This window comes from Anser brachyrhynchus (assembly GCF_964034855.1).
Source record: "Anser brachyrhynchus genome assembly, chromosome: 3".
Classification (NCBI taxonomy): domain Eukaryota; kingdom Metazoa; phylum Chordata; class Aves; order Anseriformes; family Anatidae; genus Anser; species Anser brachyrhynchus.
In genome coordinates, this window is record NC_137696.1 from 73,202,693 (window position 1) to 73,223,672 (window position 20,980).

Consider the following 20,980-nt stretch of genomic DNA (forward strand, 5'->3'; position numbering starts at 1 on the left):
CATGTAGACAACCTTATAATTCTTATAAATAATGATTCTACAGTCCAGGGCAATAAATGTGAAAACTATGGTTTATGATAATGTATTCCTCAGTGACAGTAGAAAAATAGGTCATCATTTTGAAAAGGAGGGAAGATATCTATCATGTTGAACACACTAACAGGAAATTCAAAGTATTTTCAGGGGGAGAACAAGGCAGTCAGTCCACGGCATTGTTCTCCTGACTCTCTGTGTCCCCAAGCACAACATGCGAATCAAGAGCTTGTCGTGGCCACTGTGCGGGGAGGGTGGCTACAGGCATGCATTCCAAGGCCTGTCATATTTTGTGTTAGGAGATATCTATATATCTGCATCCCAGAACATTGATCTGGATGGCGTTAACCAAAGCATGTGAGGAGGCGAGGAGAGGAGACTCAAGGAGAGGAGATTCGAGGAGACTCAAGGAGACTCAAGGAGAGGAGACTCAAGGAGAGGAGAGGAGACTCAAGGAGAGCAGAGGAGAGGAGACGAGACGAGACGAGAGGAGACGAGAGGAGACGAGAGGAGTATGCATAGGGTGTGGGGGAAGGCTTATTTCCGTGGAACTTGGGCAGGATGCTGAGCCTGTGTTTTAATAAATATTTGACACAAATCCTCTCCCAGCCAGCCAAAGGCAAACGTTCCTTCATTTAATTGGTCTTCCAAATTGTCAGTGTTTGATTTACTTTGTTCTGATACTTTTAATTTTTCGGTGCTAATGGATTCATATATCTTATCCCCATTATCAGTAAGTTACAAAAGAGGAATTCACCGAATCTTGCTTTATTTTGTCTTTGTTCTGCCTTTTTGCCTACCACACTTTCTTTAGCAGCTGCTTTTAACAGAGAAAAATCTGCTCAGACTTTCCTTTCTCTCAGTCTTGTTTATCTTTACCCAGTGTTCCTGAAAGCACACTGCTTATTCAGTATCTCAGGAACAGACTGCTTCTGCAGACTGATCTCTACATCAGCTCCCACTAATTGGCCTCCAACAGCCAGTTCAGTGGAAGTCTTGCATCTGAACACTGATTTTGGAATAAAAAGGTTAATGGCAAAGTCAACTAAGGCCCATTTGTTACAAAAATAAGTAAACTGATTTGACTTTATTTGACTTTGCATCAAATAGATGCCTATAAAAAGGCCAATAATAAATGTGCATCCTAAAAATAGTTCCAGAAGCACTGAAAAGTTCTTTTCTGATGAGGAAAGAAGGGTCTCAGCTCACCGGTAGTGGATATGTAGAGCCTGGTTGTCTTAGGCAGTACTTTGGGCTTTCTTTGCTCATAAGCTTGAGAAAAGAGTGCTTGCAGAGGGAAGCAGACACTTTTTGTTCTGCAATAGCAATGTCTGCTCTTCTTTTTGCAATGAAATAACTGACATCTATATCATTCACCCCATTAGTTACTTCCATATAGAGATATATATTAAGAGCCTGAAGGTATTCTTGCAAAGCTGACCTGGCAGAAATTTTCAGTGAAAAATTTTATAGAGGTAATATTGCTGAAAAGAAAGATCTGTCACGCTGTGGGATCATGGTGTGCTTGAATCATGGTCTTGTTTTCCCTTCACGCTTGTAGACAGACACAAGGCTTAATACAGAAAAAATAGTTCCTGGATTTTTTGTTTAATTGTTTTGTTAATAACAGCTAGTGTTATTTGTTTGATTCAGATTGTAAGAATCTCACTTTTTTTTTCTTTTTCTTTTTTTTTTTTTCCCAAATTTTAAGCAAAGGCTACTATGGGAAATATATATTTACCTGACAACCAGATGAAGCAGACTTTTCCAATCTTCAGTTACTGGTAGGATGGGAACAGCTCACGGTTCTCTTTGACCGTGAAAGTTTCCATTTCACCTAAAAGTAGGAGTTGGTGTGTGTGTGTCACAGGAGACCTACAGATTTCATTGACTATTGTGGAGCTTGAAAATTCTGTGAAATCAAGCATTTACGATAATGAAGCTATACCATCCCCACCACCCTAAGGAAATGAGAGATTTTCTTAGAAAATACCTTAGAAAGGAAAGACATCCAATTTTTGGATGTTATAGATGTGTGTCCCGATGCACCAGGAGAGAAGGGAATTGTCTGGAGAGTTCAAGACCCAGCAGAAAGGGCAGAAGAAAGGCTTCCTGCACACTGTGGTTTCCCACGCTGTGATTTTTTCCTGCTAATGGCAGAGATAAGGTACTTACTCAAACAAAGGTTTTGACTTTACATAGTGTAATGCATGCAACACCTCTCTGCAAAAAAGGGCCTTCAGAGAGAGGGACTTCAGGTTTCAGTTGTCAGAAGTACTAGGAACCCTATTTTCATTTAATTCTTCTTCTAAACAGAGGGGCAAGTGAGACCCTGGATTACAGTGTAAATATATATATATATACATATATAAGTTTATATTTGGTATATATTCAAAAACATAATAAAGAGTTATTTGCATTCCTGAGGAGAGAGGGAAGGAGAAAAATAAAAAAGTCTCCAGCATAAAGTGCAATTTTGAGTGTTTCCTACACAAACAACACTAAATGCTCAGAATCATCTCTCTTACCCATTCATTAAAGCAGGCTCTCTTCCTCACCTAATTCCAGAAGTATCTATGTGGCTTGGCTCAGCTTGGATTTTAATTCTAGGCATCTACCTTTGAAGTGTCCTAGTAAAAGTGAGAAAGAAACCCTCAACTCCCCAGTGCCCAGGACACTGCCTAAAGGTTTTCCAGCAGGAGCTGGTGAGCAGACCCTCCCCAGCATGCCAGTTCACAGCAGCAGTCCCTTCAGATGTCCTTGCCATCCGCCCTCATGTACCTTCATGCACCCCACAGTGTTGTCTGAAATGGCTCCAAGGAGGAAAACAGGCAGGTGCACCGGTCTTTTATAATGGGAAGTCCCAAAGGAGGAAGGAGACGGAGGAAAGAAATCCTGCAGGGCAGACTTCTCAAAGACTTCTGTGTTCTTCCAGTCTAGCAGGGGGAAGGAAACTGGCCTGAAGTCAGTCTGGGAATTTACTGACCCCAGGCAGTAACAGCAGTCAATCTGGCATTATGGTTATATATATAGAGAGAGTTTTTCACAGCTGCAAAATGAATGCTGGGTGATTTCAAATTTCTTAGAAGCTGGCCTTTAGATATTCTCTAGCAGTAGAACTCACCCTGACTTCTATTAGCTCAGCTTTAATCTATTTAAAAGCTAAGCTAAAGAAAATTCTCTTAAACAATATACATAATATATGGATGCCATAACAGTAGCTTTAAAAATAAATGTTTGCTGCTCTACATTAATGTTGTGACAGTTGGGTAGGGATGTCTAAGTTTAAGTGCAGAGCTATGCAGCTGAGATGCGGTATAAAAATCTGACTGGCTTCCATGGAAGATGTTATCTTTGCCAAAAGAGCTTAACAGAGAATCACCTCATATTTTTCTTTCAAAAGTTATCCTAAAAGGCTCTGTGGTGAACCTGAACATGGCTGCTAAGGAAAGATGCTAATAATTTTGGCTTCCATGGCTTTCTCATGGGTATCCTGTAGTTTGACTAATAGTGCCTCCAGGGATCTTGGTGTGGCTGCATGGATTTCCCACACAATATATGGGTATTGATTTTTTTATTATTATTGTTTTCAGGGTGCGGATGGCTTTAGTTGTTAATCTTTGCAAATTCCCACTGACCTCTCATCCGTGCGTGGTTCTCTTCCTTACAGCTGGTTCAGTCTGCCTCCCCTGTCCGTCCTTTTGCAGCAACAGGAAGATTTTTAAAGGTGTTTTGGAAAGGGAGTTTTGGTGGCAGGTCCAGTCCCAACAAAAAAAGAATCTCCCTTTGTTTCCCTGATGGTTTTTGTTTATTTGTTTGTGTGTGTTGGGGTTTTTGTTTGTTTGCTTGCTTTGCTTTGTTTTTCCCAGGGAAGGCAGCTTTCTGACCACTGAGAAAAATAAGAGCGGGGGGTCTTTTGTGTGTAGTGAACAAAATGCTACAGCTAAAGGAAACCTAATTCCTGTGACAGCAGCTGGTATCTTCTTGTTTCGCACCTTCCTCCGTTCCTCTCTCAAACCAAATAAGTGCTTTTTCATTCACATTCGCTTCATCCCTCCGCATCGCTGCGCAGTTCATCGTTTCAGCTGCGCTCCTGGATGCATTTTGGGGCAGTGCTTTCTTTCCTCTCCAAAACACGTTTTCAGCCTCCTGCACGCAGCGGTCTGTGCCGCAGCCGTGTGATTCAGCAGGCAGCCCCCCAGGATTCAGCAGGCAGCCCCCCAGGATGATACAGCAGGCAGCCCCCCAGGATTCAGCAGCCCCCCCCCAGGGCAGCCACACGCTGCCCGCAGACCCCAAATCCTGGTGCTCGGGCTCCCATTTCCTAACGCGGCTGCCTGCGGGGGAGACCCTGGAGCTCCATCTTCTGGTCAGCCTGAGACGAAGCTGCTGGGCCCAGCTTGGGCCCCAGGAGAGCTGGGGGTGGCCACGGCAGGTTTCTGGCAGCCCCTGGTTTTGCGGGCAGGATGGCAGCCCCTGGAACCTGACAGAGCCCTGCAGGGTAAATGGTGGGCCCAGGCTGCCAGCTTGAAAAATAAAAATAAAATTTAAAAAAAAACCACCTTGCACTCCCTTTTCCCAGGGAAAAACAAAGCTTCTGCAAGGCGTTTGAAAAATACAGCTACAGCTACAAGGCAGATAAGACTTCAGCAAAAAGCCCTTTTAATTATTTTGCTGCTGATGGCGGTGCCTTGGTTGGGTAGGGTACTTGCAAACCCATTGCTGGGAGCCTGAAAATCGGCGTGAGCAGGTTTCCCCAAGCCGAGCAGAAGCACACATAAATATCTTTAATTGTGCTTTCAGGCCTGCTGGATGTTGTCTGTGCTTCGGATTCACTGAGGTGCGGGTGATTTAAGCATGCCCGGCCAGCAGCGACAGGCAGTTTCTCTTTGTTGCAGGAGAGGCTGAAACACTTCAGACTGGAGTTTTGCCTTGATCTCCCGTACTCAGCAACCCGACTTTCTGTTTGGATTTCAAAGCCATGGCATTAATTATTTCTTCTGGACCACTTCTCCAAGGCCAGGGTAAATGCAGCCAGCACTGGTAAATAAGCTGGAGGGAAGGAGGGGGAAGCGGATCTTCAGAGCATCCTGACGGTGCCTTGGTCCCCTTTGGTCCCTAGCGTGGTTTTCCTGATTGCATCCCAGAGAGGAGCACTGGACCAGGACAGTCCTCTTCATGCACACAAGGGCCAGCAGACACCGAGGACTGTCACCCCTTAGGATTCTCAAGCATTTGAGCATATTTGCTGCACGGCTCCAGGTCTTTAGGGGTACCCTGCCCTGTGCCCTCTGCCCGAGGTACCACACGGGAGCGTGGCAGCAGTGCTGGAGGGCCTGGTGGGGAGCAAGAAGAACCAGGAGATCTGTAGGAAACTTTGTGTGATGGAGGCAGAAATACACTCAGTCCTCCCTTTGGGACGTGCTTGGAGAAATACATTTTCATGACTACCTGACAGCAATGACTGCATTAAGTTTTCAAGACTACAGTAGAATTGCCAAATACTGAAACAGGAACATCCAAAAAAAGAAGGTGACTGCCCAGAGGAGTTTAATATCTTAGAACAAGAGGACAGTTGGATATAAAATGGGCAACTGTAAGCGGAGAGACGCTATGTCCTTACTAGGCTAAGCAGGGATGTTTGCAGCTGCTGAAGAAAAATGAAAATATTTATTTAAAATATTTGCCTTTCACAGGGGCTGGATGGGAAAAGGAGGTGGCCTCAATGCAATTAAAGGAAATATGGATCCCAAATTCCAGTGAATCCTAGAAAAGCTTAAGTTACTCGTGAGACCACGTGATCCAGCCTCCTGTTCAAACCAGAGCCAACTCCAAAGCTGCATTGCAGTCCCAAGGTAGCTCCAGTCGAGTGTTGAACGTCTCCAGGGTTGGAGACGCCCTGTCTCGCCCAGGCTCCAGTTTCAGCATGAGACCCTCTCACTGAGGTGTCTGAGTTTTGGTTGAAAGTTTCCTTCATCTAGCTTGTGACTGTTACCTTGGATCCTTTCCCTGTATGTCACTGAGAAGTCTGTCTCTGGCTTCTCTGCTGCCCACCATCAATTTGTTGGTGAAGTTCAGAAAGCAATTCTTCATTCAAATGAAAGGAATGGCACCAGAGGAGTTGCAGTAGCTAGGGTAACGATTGTATCATCAACGTAAAATGCTTTTTTTTTTTTTTCTTTATCTAGAAAATACCTCCACTTCCACTCACCAGCCTGGAAGTACTAAAACTCCTCCACATAGAGAGCTGACCTTGATCAGGGTCTAGAAAATCCTCTTGCATTGCTGTTTCTTGAGCACTTCAGATACTTACCAGCCTGACCTGCAGGAGAAATTAGGATGCAAATGGGAGCCCCTGCTTATAATGCATTTCATTTACAACAGGTGCACACGGTATTTATTGGGGATATTATTCTGATTTAACGTGATCAAGTTATCTTACATCAAGTATTTGCAGAAACAAAAGTTTCTGCAGATTTCAGAAATCTGCAGTTATGTCTGAAGGCCAAATGATGGGAGGCTTTTGCAAAGAATTCATGAACTGCATTTGTGCAAAAATCCAGTACTAAACAAGTGCTGGACACGTTCAAAAATTTAACCTGTGTGGACACTATACCACAAGATTTACCTTTCAAAAAAAGGAAGAAAAAGAAAAAAGGGAAACAGGTCTTTACAAATACCATCATACCTTGAAGTTGTCAGGAAGCTATTGAAAGCTCTAGGTCCTAAAAAGACACACAACAAGTTCATCCAGGAACTGAGACACAAAGCCCATTCTCTCTTTTTCGTAAACAAGATGCAAGGAGTAGATTTTCCTTTCTCCTAATTTTCAGCAACTTTGCCCCCAAATCAGAAGCAGCTAAGCTGGTCAAGTTTCACCAAAACACATCCTGGTTTAACAAACAATTCCTTTAATGCTCAGCTTCTCCTATAGCAAACTGTGCGTGTAGCATGCCTGAGCAGCTGAATTTACAACTCAGTGCTGGAAAAAAAAGTGGAGCAACCTTTCTAGACCCATTTGAAAAATAGGTCTGTGTCCTTCAGAAATTTTGTCTTTTGTCTATTTTGCTCAGCATTGAAGGAAGTGTACGTGAGTGGCCCCAGCACAGGGTATGACCTGTAAGCACAGCCTTGCTGTAGATGTTATTAATAAAATGTTCTTATTTTCCCAGCACCCTCGGGACTGTGGGATAGCTAAGGCCTGGACTAAATATTGCTTAAAGGAGGGGATATGAGTACTCTTCCCCTTTTCTTGAGATACTTACCAAAGGGTGCAGTCATCAGTCCTACATGTAGCTGCACAGAAAGATTAAACTCCTTAACTGAATTAACAGCAGGCTCCCAACTGAACCAGAAGTTTTCTTTTTCCTTCTCAAAGGCTCACAGTTGCTCAATAGGCTGGAGAACACCAATAAGCCACAGGTTGCTGGGTGCAATGGGGAGATGTGGGATGGTCTTCTTCTGCCTCCCCAGATGGAGCCATGGCTCCAGCTCCAGGTGCCAGCGGCAGGAGGAGCACCCAGCCACATGAAGGGCTTGTCACTGCTCTGCTCAGGGGTCCCCCTTTCTGCTACGCTGACACTCAGGTCTTGCCACAAAAACCAGAACTCTCACCTCTCCTTCTATTCATTCCCTGTAATCCATAGGGCGTAAAATATTTTTTTTCTTCTTTCTGCTTTGCTTATTCTTGTAGTAAATTAAAGTTAAAAAATCACATGCTTGCCATTCCATATATTATTTAAAACATAATTTTTTTCAATCAAGTTTGTATATTGTAAGTAAATTTGAAAAACAGCATGCCTTGCTTGAAATCCCATTTCTGGGACTTTCAAAAGCAATACCAGCAGTTTCGGTTACAATTCTTTTAATTATTTTTTGCTTTGATTAAGACAAATATATTTCCCAGAGTTATATGTTTGCACAAAAAATACAAAATAAAGAAAGATCCTATATCAACAAAATGACACGAGTTTTGCAAATTACCCAGACTGCAAATATTTATCACTTGAACATCTGTCAGAGCTGTACTCCCTGGAGACATTCTACCAAATTTTTACTCAAAGTAGATGGAAAGTGAGAAAGAGAGCTTAGGGGCAAAATTATACAGCGTGAGAAATATAGTCTGAGCAGGTGTCTAAAGTACAAGGGTATTAATTTTGTCTGCTAGTTTTTCCTAAATAGCGCTCAAGGTTTCCTCTGTTTTTTAAGCTTCGTTCCTCTGTTGCCTCAATTCAAGAGGTTCAAGTGGGAAGGGACGCTGGCTATTTCCGAACATAATTTCAAACAGAGCCGAAACCAACATTTTATTTCGGTGGAGCCCAGATAAGAGACAAGCACAATATTACTTTTTATATGAAAAATTCCTCCTCTTATCACAACTTGAGAAGGCGTGCGTGCGCCTGGGAAGCAGCTGCTCGAGGAGCCAGTCTGTGTCCACTCCTTAAAACTCCCCACCCCAAGAGATCCACCTGACACCCGGCTGGCATCCACCTCTTGCACAAACTTTAGCTGCACTCCCTAAAGGCAAAATAGCAATTAACTAACAGGTTTCCACCCCACATGGTGAGAACTCTCAGTTGAACAACGTACTCAAAAAGCCTCCTGGATGCTGCCCCCTCTGCCAGCTGCAGCTCGAGATGCTCTTCCAGCTCTCGGGGGGTGGAGTGTGTAAGCACCACATGCCAGGTCTGAGACAAATGTGTTTAATAGGCTTAGGGAGATTTCTCAGTTCTGCTATAATAAGAAGCTAAGGGTGGCCGCCCGGGGTCAGACCCAATGCAGCCCAGCGGGGTGTCTTGGAAATGGTGGGGACGGCCATGGGAAGAATACTTACCAATTTTGGACTTTGTGTTCACAGTCAGGGTACCCATACCTAACCAAAGCAGCGGTCTCCATCCACCTTTACTCCCACAGCAGCTCTTTGATTTTATCACCGTGTCAATATACCATGTTAAAACCCCGATGTTATGAACAGGACTATCTGATATTTCCCAGACTTCCTTGAAGACCTTGTAGCACATTCTCCACAGCTTTGAAATTTGCTACATTTATGGAATATTTTTTTCCCCTGTATGTCACTACAGCCTCTTGGAGAAGGGGAGCTGCCTAAAGCACCCTAACACTGATGGTTTCATCTTTGCTGTCAGTCTGGGAAGCTTCTAGGTACTGAGGGCAACCGAGGCTCTACATTGAATTCTGAAAAGTGGTTGTTGGCTGTCCCCAAAAGGCCTGAGTTTCTGGAGGAAGAGGCTCAGCACTTTTTTAAAAAATCACATTTATTTCAGGCTGGGTCCCTGAGAGCATGAGTATGCCTTGGCAGCTCGTTTTTGCAAGTGAGGGCTTTTTGGATGCCAGCTCAGCATTGCGCTTGATATAAAAAATAGTACGATGCACTACTCACGGAAAGACTTTGCCCCCCTTTTTTTCCTATTTATTTATTTATTAGGGTGTGGGGGTACTTGATCTGCAGCTTTTGTGTGGCCAGAAAAAAATTAATTCCTTTTTTATTTAGATTTCTGACCTACCTCCAAACTTAACACCTTGCTAAACCCATCCCCACTCACAACTGTTTGTTGATAAAAAATATGTAACTGAGCAGTTTGCTTTGAACCTGCTCTTTCTATTTCTTTTCTCTTTAATATTACTAACTTTCATTTTTTTTTGCATGCTTGCAGATTCTGTAGCACAGAATGTCCTCCTGTCGTCCTTGCTTGTGATGTTAAAAACCTGCTCCATCCCTTTGCAAGTGACTTTCTTCTATCGGCCTGCAAACAACAAAAGAGGCTTTAAAGATAAAAGGGAGAGGAAGCCAGCTTCTCTTTTTAATAGCCTGGGGACAGGACACCATCCCCTCACACAGGAGAGTTTGACTGCAGAAGCCTGGAGATGATTGAATTGAGCTCACACATATAATGTCTTGTTCCCACAGGACAGCCCCAGGTGGACTTTCAGCACCAGCCTGCGCTAAAACAGACATAAAAAACCTCAAACATGATCTGGAATCAATATGATATTATTCTGCCCTTCTTTTGCTTCCCACTTCAGCGCTGTCAGCCTGGCAGCGCGGTGACCTTCGCAGTCACCTCTGCAGAGATCCCGCTCCCTCCTGGGCAGCAGCGGATGCTCCCCCTGGGTCGGGCAGCATAAACCTCACATCTGAACGTTTGTGTCTCCTGCTTCGTGCTGTTTCTGGCTGAACGTGGAATAGCCAGAATCGTGTCCATTAAAAAATGGTACAGGTTTAAACTGGAGGGTGAAGTTTTGAATGCTCCTTTGTTTTCTCAGTGTGCTACAGCTCAATTTGTTTCAAACAACCATGCTAAAATTTCCTCTTTTTAGAGGGGTGCTGGTGCCCCCTATGTTCATATTCACTCCTTCAGCTTTAGCACATCTTTCTTCACAAATATTCTTTCTTAAAATCCTGGAAGTTCACTCAACACACGATGCCCTCTAACATTTTGAAGCCAATATTCAAAGCAATTTTCTTAAAAAAAAAAAATCACTTTTATGCAACAAGCTACTGTTTCGCTCTTTAGAAGTAATCTTCTTAGACTGATAATTTGATTTATTAAAGAAGAACATGTTATTACATTTTCTAGGAACATTGCAATTCTGCATCAATAAAACTGCAGCCTATTCTTCATGGGGAGAACAAGGCAAGCCTACTGAAAACAAACAAACAATTGAAAGTATTGTTCTAAGTAACTCAAAGCAACAGTGGTTATTCAGTACTCGTATACAGAGGAAATTGAAGGTGCAGGATGATACAATCATCTTGCAGTTTTAATTTCCTGCATAAAAATAAACTGTGTACAGATTAGAGAGATCAGACTACATTCAATAGATTCCTGATTCAAGAGGTGTAATGATCACAGTAAGCTGACATGAGGCCCTGAGGAGTAAGACTGTGAACAACTTAAGGTCAGAACAATGCGATGATAGGTCAGGACATCATGGGCCTGCTGTCAGATACATTCTGGCCATGGAGATGTGTGTCAGCTGAGCCTCCTGGTAGTACCGTGATAAAAGTGAGTAACAGCAGGTTATGTCTCCCATTCACTGAGTTAACGCCAAAGTCGGTGTTATCTGCTGGTGGATGTCTTACTGTAAAAGAGCTGTGACCCATGCTTTCCAGTTGCTGGCTGTTTTCAGAACTGTACTTGAAGGTGGAATTGATCCCTCCACATTGGCTGGCAAAAAAGCTAAAGACTTGAGGAGGAGCCGTTCTCTTCAAACAAAGCAAGAGCTGATCTTTCAGGGTACGGTAACTCTACCCATGCAGGTTTCCCAAACATGCCTTCTCTTTTTCCTTCTCAAAACTTTGTCCAAGCAGAACTAGGTCACCTCTAATGTCTGTCTTCTGCCTGGCAGCACCAGCACTTGCCAAGAACACGGGGCTCGTTGCCCCTGGGCATGGGTTGTGCCCGGAGAGGTGCTGGAGGGGAAGGTGGCAGCCCAAGGCCATCAAGCAGCTCACTCTGGTCCCATTAGCACTACAGATGCACTGTGAAGAAACAGGACTCCAGATGCAAAAGCAAGACAACTTTTTTTATATTTTGCCTGCATATGTATGTTTAATACGCTACAGGTATTGACGGTGAAGGAGATTCTGCTCTTAAGATGGTGAAATAGGCAAACAATTAACAAGTCAAATGTTGCTACCAGCAGATCCATTTCTGTTTGTTGTTCCAAGGTCTGGGACCAGATTCCTGGCATTGCTAGGTGCCTAAAGATGCAAAGACCTGTTACTGAACAAAAGGGGAATCAACACCAAGGTGATTTGAAATTCTAATCAGAATGATCATGACTACATTGGCAAGTTCCTAAAAACTGGAAAAGGTGGGTAGGTCCTCAGCTCATAAACAGCAACACAGTGAGCAGCAGTGACTATGGTAGCTCAGATAGGTTTTGGCACAGCACATGAAGTGGGTGAGCTTTGCTTAAATGGCATTTACGCTTTTCTAAGGCAAAAGAAAATAAAAAACCTAAGATCTCCAGACATACAGTTGTACTACATTTCCAGGGCTTTTTAAAATGCAATAAGAAAATCTTGAACTCATATAAAGAAAGGTGCCATGATAACTCAATACAGAAGAACAGCTTTTCTGTTGTGGTCACTGCATGTTTTGGAGCATGGCACGTCATCAGTATTGGGTATCTATCTGCTTTGCATGTTTTCTGAAAGAGCGGACACGGGGTACCTGTGCTCAGCATGCTTGATGTGCTCCGTTAGCAGCGCCTTGGCGCATCACAGCCTGAGGCATGGCACCAACCTGAAGCCAGGGCAGGGCTCACATGGGCCCCCGCTTGTCTTTTGCCTCCTCAGTGCATTATGTGAAAGAATTAACTTCATGAGTTAAACCTCAGACTTGCTGAGACTTGGTGCTCTCTTGTTCCTGATACACAGCATTACGTAGTTTAACACAGCCGTTACTGTAATGTATAGATGCCTTGCTGAGGGCTGAAAACATCACGTAAAAGGAGCTTTCTAACAGCTTGTATATTTTTGAGAGCTGATAGTTCCTTTCTTGTGAATATATATATCCCATATATAACTCTCTGCCCTTGTAGTTTACCACTGCCCTCTCAGTTAACAGCATAGCATGGCAAAAAGCCAATGTTGGCATGGAAGGTAGAGCTCTTTAAGAGGTAAAAGTGTTGCGTTTGGGTTGCAACTAGAATTGCAACTTTGCTATCCAACTTTGAGTCCATCCCCCAGGAGCAAACTGCTCCAGCACGGGTCCCCCACGGGCGGCAGCTCCCCCCAGGCCCCCTGCTCCTGCGTGGGCTCCTCTCCACGGGCTGCAGCTCCGGCCCGGGGCCTGCTCCTGCGGGGGCTCTCCATGGGCCGCAGCCTCCTCCAGGCCACATCCACCTGCTCCACCGGGGGCTCCTCCACGGGCTGCAGCGTGGAGATCTGCTCCGTGTGGGACCCATGGGCTGCAGGGGGACAGCCTGCTCCACCAGGGGCCTCTCCACGGGTGCAGGGGAACTGCTGCTGCCTGCCTGGAGCACCTCCTGCCCTCCTGCTGCACTGACCCGGGGGGCTGCAGGGCCGCTTCTCTCACACTTTCTCACTCCTCTCTCCCAGCTGCTGTTGCTCAGCAGGTTTTTTTGGTGTGTTTTTTGTTTGTCTGTATTTTATTTTATTTTATTTTATTTTATTTTATTTTATTTTATTTTATTTTATTTTATTTTATTTTATTTTATTTTATTTTATTTTTCCCCCTTTCTTCAGTCTGTTCTCCCAGAGACCCAACCAGCACTGCTCCCTGGCTCGGCTCTGGCCAGCAGCAGGTCCCTTTTGGAGCCGTCTGGAGCTGGCTCTGGTCTGACCTGGGGCAGCTGCTGGACTCTGCTCACAGAGGCCACCCCTGCAGCAGTCCTGCTACCAAAACCTTGCCAACATAAACCCAATACAGGGCGAGCAGGAAGCAATCGCTCAGTAATACTGAGCTGGTTATATTGCACAACCCTTGTGGTATTAATCAGATCACTTTGCATACATACAACATATGCAATGCAGCTTATGCAGCTGAGCTGGTGCCAGTATGAGAAGTTTTATATTTTTACTATCATGCTTATGTACTTTTAAATTCAAACCAGAGATGATGCATAAACAGAAAATTGATTTTCTTTCCTCTTTCCATTGAAATGAAGCCCCCCAAAATCTCATCTTACAGCATTGCCGCCACAAGTATTTTAAAGACTTGCTATGAATAGAACCATGCACTCCCTTTTAAAGTAAGCCAACTCCTCCCATTTATTTGGAAAAATAAATCCAAAACCAAAACAACCACAGAATGTCATTTGGGAGCAGGGGAGGGGCACGTGGCCAGGTGGAGGCTTCCAGCTCACGCAGGAGACGTGGGGTTTTGCAGAGGTGAGGACGAGGCAATGGGTGGTGGCGGGGAGATGTGGCCATACCTGGGAAGGGCCCAGCAGACACCACCCTCACCTCAGCCTTCCACTGAGGTGGACCAGCCAGGCTGCGCCCAGCTCCTTCCAGGGCACCAGCAGTCGGAGAACTGAGCCAATAAAGTCTTTGGAGAAGTGCCTTGAATTGCTTTGAGCTGGAGGAGCTGCAGGCTTTCAAGGCAGAGCTTGCCCTAGCCAGCCAGTTAAATAAAACATGGTCAGACGTAGCTGCATGGAGAGAATTACAAACCAGTGAACATTATCATGGATGCTGTTTAATGTCTCCACAATATACTTGCACAGAGAGGCTCATGCAAACCACATAGAGCTTCAATAAAAAAGCCAGGAGGCAAGAAATGTTCTTGGCACTGTTAGGCAGCCTGGGGGGAATCCTGCCAGCGCAGTGCCACCACCACTAGTGCCGTGCGCGCCCCTGGCTGATGCCCAAGCAATCTGTGGGCAGTGAGCTGAGCCCACACAGCACCTGCAGAGCGGAGCAGCCACCTGCAAGCGCCTGAGATGGTCTGTGGGACTTGCAGGGGGTGCTGGATGGAGCTTGAGGGAAGTTACAGGTGTTTCCACCAAGCAAAACTACTTTAAAATACATAAGCTATTCATGTTTGCAAATTAAGTCTCTGAAAGTCCAACCTCAGCATTTCCTCTCCAAAACCAAAAGCATGCAATGTTCATGATTTGACGGTGCCCACATCAAAATGCTTGGCCTCTTCCCTGAAGCCTTCCTTCACCAGCTGGTGAGACTGAGTTCTTGTACCTGTAATCCACTGCTTAGAGCAATCGAGTCTTTTCACAGTTTCCTTTTTTCTCACTAATCCTGTCTCAGACTTTCCACCAATTTCCAAGTGCAAAGAACAATCACAGAATCACAGAATGGTTTGGGTTGGAAGGGGTCTTAAAGACCACCCAGTTCCAACCCCCTGCCATGGGCAGGGACACCTCCCCCCAGACCAGGTTGCCCAAAGCCCCATCCAGCCTGGCCTTGAACACCTCCAGGGATGGGGCATCCACAGCTTCTCTGGGCAGCCTGTGCCAGGGCCTCACCACCCTCTGAGTGAAGGATTTCCTCCTTACATCTAGTCTAAATCTACCCTCTTTCAGTTTAAAACCAATACTAGTTGTCCTGTCACAGTACAGGCCCTGGTAAAAATTGTTCTTCCTTCTTTCCTTAAAAGTCCCCTTTAGGTACCGGAAGGACACTATGGGATCTCCCAGAGCCTTCTCTTCTCCAGGCTGAAAAACACCAGCTCTCAGCCTTTCCTTTACACCTGAGAGCTGCCTGTTCTGAGCACTGAATTACCACAGCCCAACTTTGAAAGTGAGACAAGGCAGGGACAAAGCACTGGAAAAGGACCTGTAAAACCCAACCCACCCTGTGCTTTGCCATTGACCCACAGGGTGACCACAGCCTCCCTCGCCCCTCTGTGCTCAAGTCTCCCCATCCTGATGACATAAAGTGCTCGTTTTAAAGTGCCCAAGAACTACAAACGGAAAGCCATGCAAGCCCCTGAGTAACCTGGTCTGACCTTGATGCTTGGGCAGGAGCTTGGACTTGATGTCTTGTCAGGCTTTTCTGCAATCCTGTCGCTCTCGTCACTGTCACGTACTGCTTCCTTCAGTGCCACCACACCATCGAGCACTGAGGCCAGCACAGAACTTAGCTCTGCATCAAAGACTGCTGTTTCTCTAAGTATCCTCCTGGGATCCTGACTGATTCCAACACCACGACTGCTCTGTCACAATAGAAATATGAGATTTTACTTGGAATTCCGCTTTAAACACTGTACACTGCAGAATGGCTCATGAAATCAGTTTAACAAAAGTATCCTGGCACTGGCAGAGAGGGATCCTCTGAAAAGCCCTTTTCAGATACTTCTGTGTTCTCAAAATTATGAGGCACCCCACCAACAGAGGCAACTTTTGTAGAATTACAGAATCCAAAGTCCAAAAGCTGGGAAGCGTTTACCTTTGATAGCTGACTCAGAAACATTCCATTAAAATTACAGTAAACACCTGCAGCCAAGAAGAGAAACAAGTGTTATCGTTCTGTTTATCAGCCACCAGACCTCTAGCATTCACTTGATCTATATCACAAAACTGTGATACTAGTCATGTTTTTAGCTCAAGTAAACAGTCCCATAAACAAGGTTTTGTAAGTGATCAATCCATTAGAGCCTTCTGTTGCGTTTTTGTTGCGGGGTGAGGCACACGGTATTTTTGCAGGCCAGGGAGATATGGACAGAAAAGAGCAGTACTGAAAACTGAGTGGCTTGACACAACAGGAAAGCACATGCCACATTAAAGCAGCAAGGCTTGTCCAGGAGATGAAATGGCCCCTGCTTGTGCTAGCATTCAGCCAGTTAGATAGTGCAGCAAAAACCTCAAGGCAAACTGTTTCATTAAACATTAATTTGTGAAGTGCTTCAAAGTTAAGGTTGAGGCATGCTTCTGTGCAATACGTAATATTCATCATCTAAAAAAGTTGTTTTGGATGCAATTAAGGAATAATCCTAAGGCTCTCTGTGGATTAATTCAACAGAATTCAGTGAGATCCTGCATCATTTAACAAAGATGAACATACAGCAGAGGAAGTGCTTGCAAGTCTCTGTTTAAATTTGACAGATCTGAGGAAAAAAAGCAGTGCAGAGGTTTAAAGCATGTCCTTTGATTCGTTTTAGCATTTCGAGCTTATCAAAGCAGCTTAGCTCCTAGAAGATGGCTACAAGCTGTTTAGTCATTCATGGTGTGGGGAAAGTTGGACAAATGGTAACCCTCACGACAGAGCTAGTCATGAAGTTTTGCACAGCATGAGCTAGAACTTGCCTCATTCTCTAATTCCTTGCTAGCTCCTGCGCTGAAGCTGCTGCTGTTGCATTAAATGCTCAGGAGCATCAAGGACAACCTCCTTCCAGGCAAGCGCCCCATGAGCAGAGCTCAGAGGGGGGCTGTGACCCAGGGGAGGTCACAGCATCACAGGATGGTCGAGGTCGGAAAGGCCCTCTGGAGGTCATTTGGTCCAACCCCTGCTCAAGCAGGGACACCTAGAGCAGGTTGCCCAGGATCACGTCCAGGCAGCTTTTGAAGATCTCCGATGGAGCCCACAGCCTCTCTGGGCAACCTGCATCAGTGCTCAGTCACCCTTCTGTGCTGGTTGCATGGCAGCCCGCACACTGAAGCACAGAGCCTGTCCCCGTGTCCCCAGCGCCCCAAAGGCACTGGCTGGGCAGCACGTTCCTGCTGGCAAAGCAGGTTAAAGCCTGCCTGCGTGCTGTACAGTTGGTCAGTGCATGTTCGTAACAAAAGTCCTAAAATGCACTACAGTTTCAGGAACAGTTCAGTAGGCCTCCTGCCTTCAACGACTGTACTATTGAGCATTTCCCCAAACTCCCTGCTGCAAAGCAGCTATTTCATAATCTCATCTGCCTCCTTTACTGCACACATCAACTACAGCGCATCACCAGAAGGGGAAAAGGAAAAGATGCAGAAACCTGAATGATTTAAGAGAGTAATAGTCATTGTAAATGTGGGCTATCATTTACAACTGGGGCAAGCGAGGATTAATTTTCCACCGTACAGCCAGCTCTAATATTCCTTGGTATTGAAATTACAAATTAACTGCGTTATGGATGGAGAGCCACTGGCACCGACTCTATTAAAAACCAGCTGAGGCAGGAGAGCCCAGCAGCACCACATTAGCACTGCTCTGGAGCCAGCTCCAGCTTGGAAGCCAATATTTTCCTTCATGAGCAGGTTGTAACTGTGCAAGTAAGCCCTCCTACAACTCAACCTTGTAGCCAACGTGATAAAAAGCCATACAACTTTCTCTGCATTCACTGCCCACTGGTAAAATATGGTTTTTTTTGTATCTAAAGTACACCAAATATACTTCAATAACATTACAGTTTTCATATCAGGAGCTTGCATATGTAAGAAACAGCATGCCAGTATCACTGGAAAAGGGAGAAAATGAGGGATATGTTGAGAGGCAACAGAAAAGTCTCCATCATGAAATAACGACAGAGTAAAGAATGGTTCTGTCAGCAGCTGGGGCTTTGAAACCAAAGTGTTAATTTGCAGACTTACTGAAAACTCACCACTATCAGCACCCAGCATGCTCTTACACTGTTACAAGCGGAGTGAGCCAACCAGTCCCAATTGTTTTCTGTATCATCTATCACTTTCCTCTAGATTAAACAACGAGCAATAAGTGAACATGGAAGTGCCATACGCTGAAGGAAGGATCACCTGTGTGTCAAGTTTTTGAAGGATGGAGACCCTGCACAACCTGCTTTAGTATTTGACAACCCTCACAGTAAAAGATTTTTCCTGATGTTTAAATGGATTCTCCCGCAGTCGGTTTGTGCCTGTTGCCTCTCAGCCTGCTGCTAAGCTGTTCGTATTCTCCCACCCACCCCCACCACACATTTAAACGCATTGCTAGATCCCTCCCAAGCCTTCTCTTCTCCAGGCTGAAGAGCCCCAGCCTGTTCTCATTTGTAGCAGGGGTGTGCTGCTGGCTCAGGGCCACTGTGACTCAGTGCTTCTCCAAACCCTGCCTGAGCACTGGCTTCCCACGGCATCACTCAGATCATGGAGGTATCTTCCACACCCTCACTCGACCCTGCTCCAAGCCAGAGAAGCGGCAGAAGTCCAGCACAGCTCATGGTTCAGGACTGACTCAGGAGCAGGGAGAAGAAGCAAGCTTTTTATTAGCCAGGAACAAATTTAGCAAGTTCCCAGGACCAAGAGTTTTACAGTAAATGCTTTTATTGTGAAAGCTTTTGTAATAGCTTCTTAGAAATTGGGAGTGGTTAATAAAAAACTTGTCCAGTTCTTACAGTATAGCAAATGATTTAAGAATAGTATAGAAGAGCATGAAATGTAAAGTTCCCTACTTCCCCAGAGTGGTGTAACAACATGAATAAGGCTACAGCTCCCCAGTCAGAACTATAAAAGTATTCATGTATCACCATAGGCTGTAGAAAGATTATAGTCTTTTATTGATTCTCTTGTTTTACAGATTCAGATTTAACTTTCAATAATAAAACTCAATAAATCGATTCCCTAATCATAAAAACTTTTGTTTTACACAGTATGTACAAGGACCCGGAGACTACAGCCATACAGACATCACAGCTGGACCACAGACCTTCACACGGAACAAGCTGGGGAGAGGTGCTCACTGCAGCGACATACATTCAGAGATCAAGTTGTGGATATGCACAGTGCATTTGGCACAGCTCACTGAAGATTGCCCACACAGGGACAGTAAAAATGATCCCAACTCAGTGATACATGGATTAGTTCAACTACATTAATTCCACGAGGAACACTTACTCACAATTAAACTAGCCATCAGAAGAGATTTGATTAAGTTGAATCAAATGCAGCTGAACTAATCATTTTTTAGTTTCATTAAGCATCCCTCTGTAGACAAGTCCTAGACCATGAGGTCTGTCTACGATATAAAACACGTCTTTTTAGTTGAGATACGCAGGAGTCTGAGGACCAGTGGCAGCTCAGGTATTAAGTATTCTTTGGCAGTTTGATGCAAATATAAAAAATAGATTACTTTTGAGAACTAAACTAAGCTTTTCCCGTTTGATATCTCTACTGCCAGCACCAGAACTGCTTTAGCGACACAGTAAGATGTATGTATGTCAATTTCTACACCACCTTACATTTTGATGAAACAAAATTCATAATGCAGTTAAACTTTAATACTCAAGATTCCCCTCCAACAGGCTCACCATTCACCACAAAAATTTAAGTTTAACATTCAGTGAGAACACTTTCCTGCAGTAATGACAAAACCTAGGAAACATTGCATGATTGCTCCTCTGCTCTGCAATACAGTAACGGTGAACACTGGAGACCTGCAAAGGGCATTCCAGCTCATGGGGAATGTTATTTGATGTCAGAAGCGTTAGCTGATTAAACATCCCTACTTCCTTCATGAGACAAAATAGAACTCTTGTAAGTGCAATCTGATCTTGGTATGATCAAAAACGCAGCTAAGTTTATGCAGACTTATAACTTTTAATCAAGCTACAACAGTTAAAATACTGTTTCACAAAGAAGCAAACATTCATTTAAAATCTCACAACTCCCTTTGAGTGACATACCTATCCCGAGGGAGATAAAGCCAGGCTCATTTTGAAGAGGGGAAAAAAAACCCACACACTTCCAGAATGAAGCATCACAGTTCCACAGCCTGCAGGGCAGAAGGCTGAAATATTAATGTTTGTCTCCAGTAATACAGCTCTGAAGATATTGCTTTGTTCGAATGCTGCTATGAAGACTTAATTTCAGATTACTCTCAATACTAGGAGCACAACTAGAATAGGACATTCCACGATGAAGACTCTAGCTAGTGTTTCTATTTAAGTTATCTCAGTTGAGATAGTGTAGAGCAGCTTCATTTGATCTTATTTCCTGTCTGCTGCAGACTTCTGTCCAAGCTTCTAATGCACAGGTCAGGACAAACCTAATAAAGCGTTTAAGCAGACTCCGCTGCTGGGTACACAAGCACAATAAGCAAGTGGCATTAGCCATGGTAGTGGACCCGTACATTTTCAGATTTTTCAGCAAGTGATACCAGAGCCTTAGCTAGTTTGTCACCTCAGGCTAGAATTTTACATGGAAACATATATAAACAATACATAGTACTGTTTATGCCCAAGGAAAACTGACCTGATGGTAGGAGAAGCTTCACTCAAGGCTGTGGGAATACTATGCATTTATCTCAAAAAAACACAGGATGGGTATCAATAAGCAGACTGCTTAATCCACTTACCACAGAAGTGACATTCTTTTTCTTATGGAACCTCTTCCATATTTCTAGAGCTTGATACCTACTGCTGGCTTAGCCCTGACAGCTAAATAGCAGCCTATTCATATAGTTAACAGAACCGATATTGACCTCTGAAATTCACATATTACATAGTAAATACATAGTAAACCAAGTGATTAAGTTCTGAAATCCTGACCATGAATAATTAAAAATATAAAGCTG

At 44.4% G+C, this 20,980-nt stretch overlaps 1 long non-coding RNA gene across 1 annotated transcript; it reads left to right on the forward strand.

The window, feature by feature from the left end:
* The first annotated feature begins 4,358 nt into the window (after window positions 1–4,358).
* On the forward strand, window positions 4,359–20,434 carry LOC308193418. Its single transcript, XR_013949619.1, has 2 exons — window positions 4,359–4,534; window positions 4,932–20,434. It is a non-coding gene; the product is annotated as an uncharacterized lncRNA (long non-coding RNA).
* Window positions 20,435–20,980: the final 546 nt, after the last annotated feature.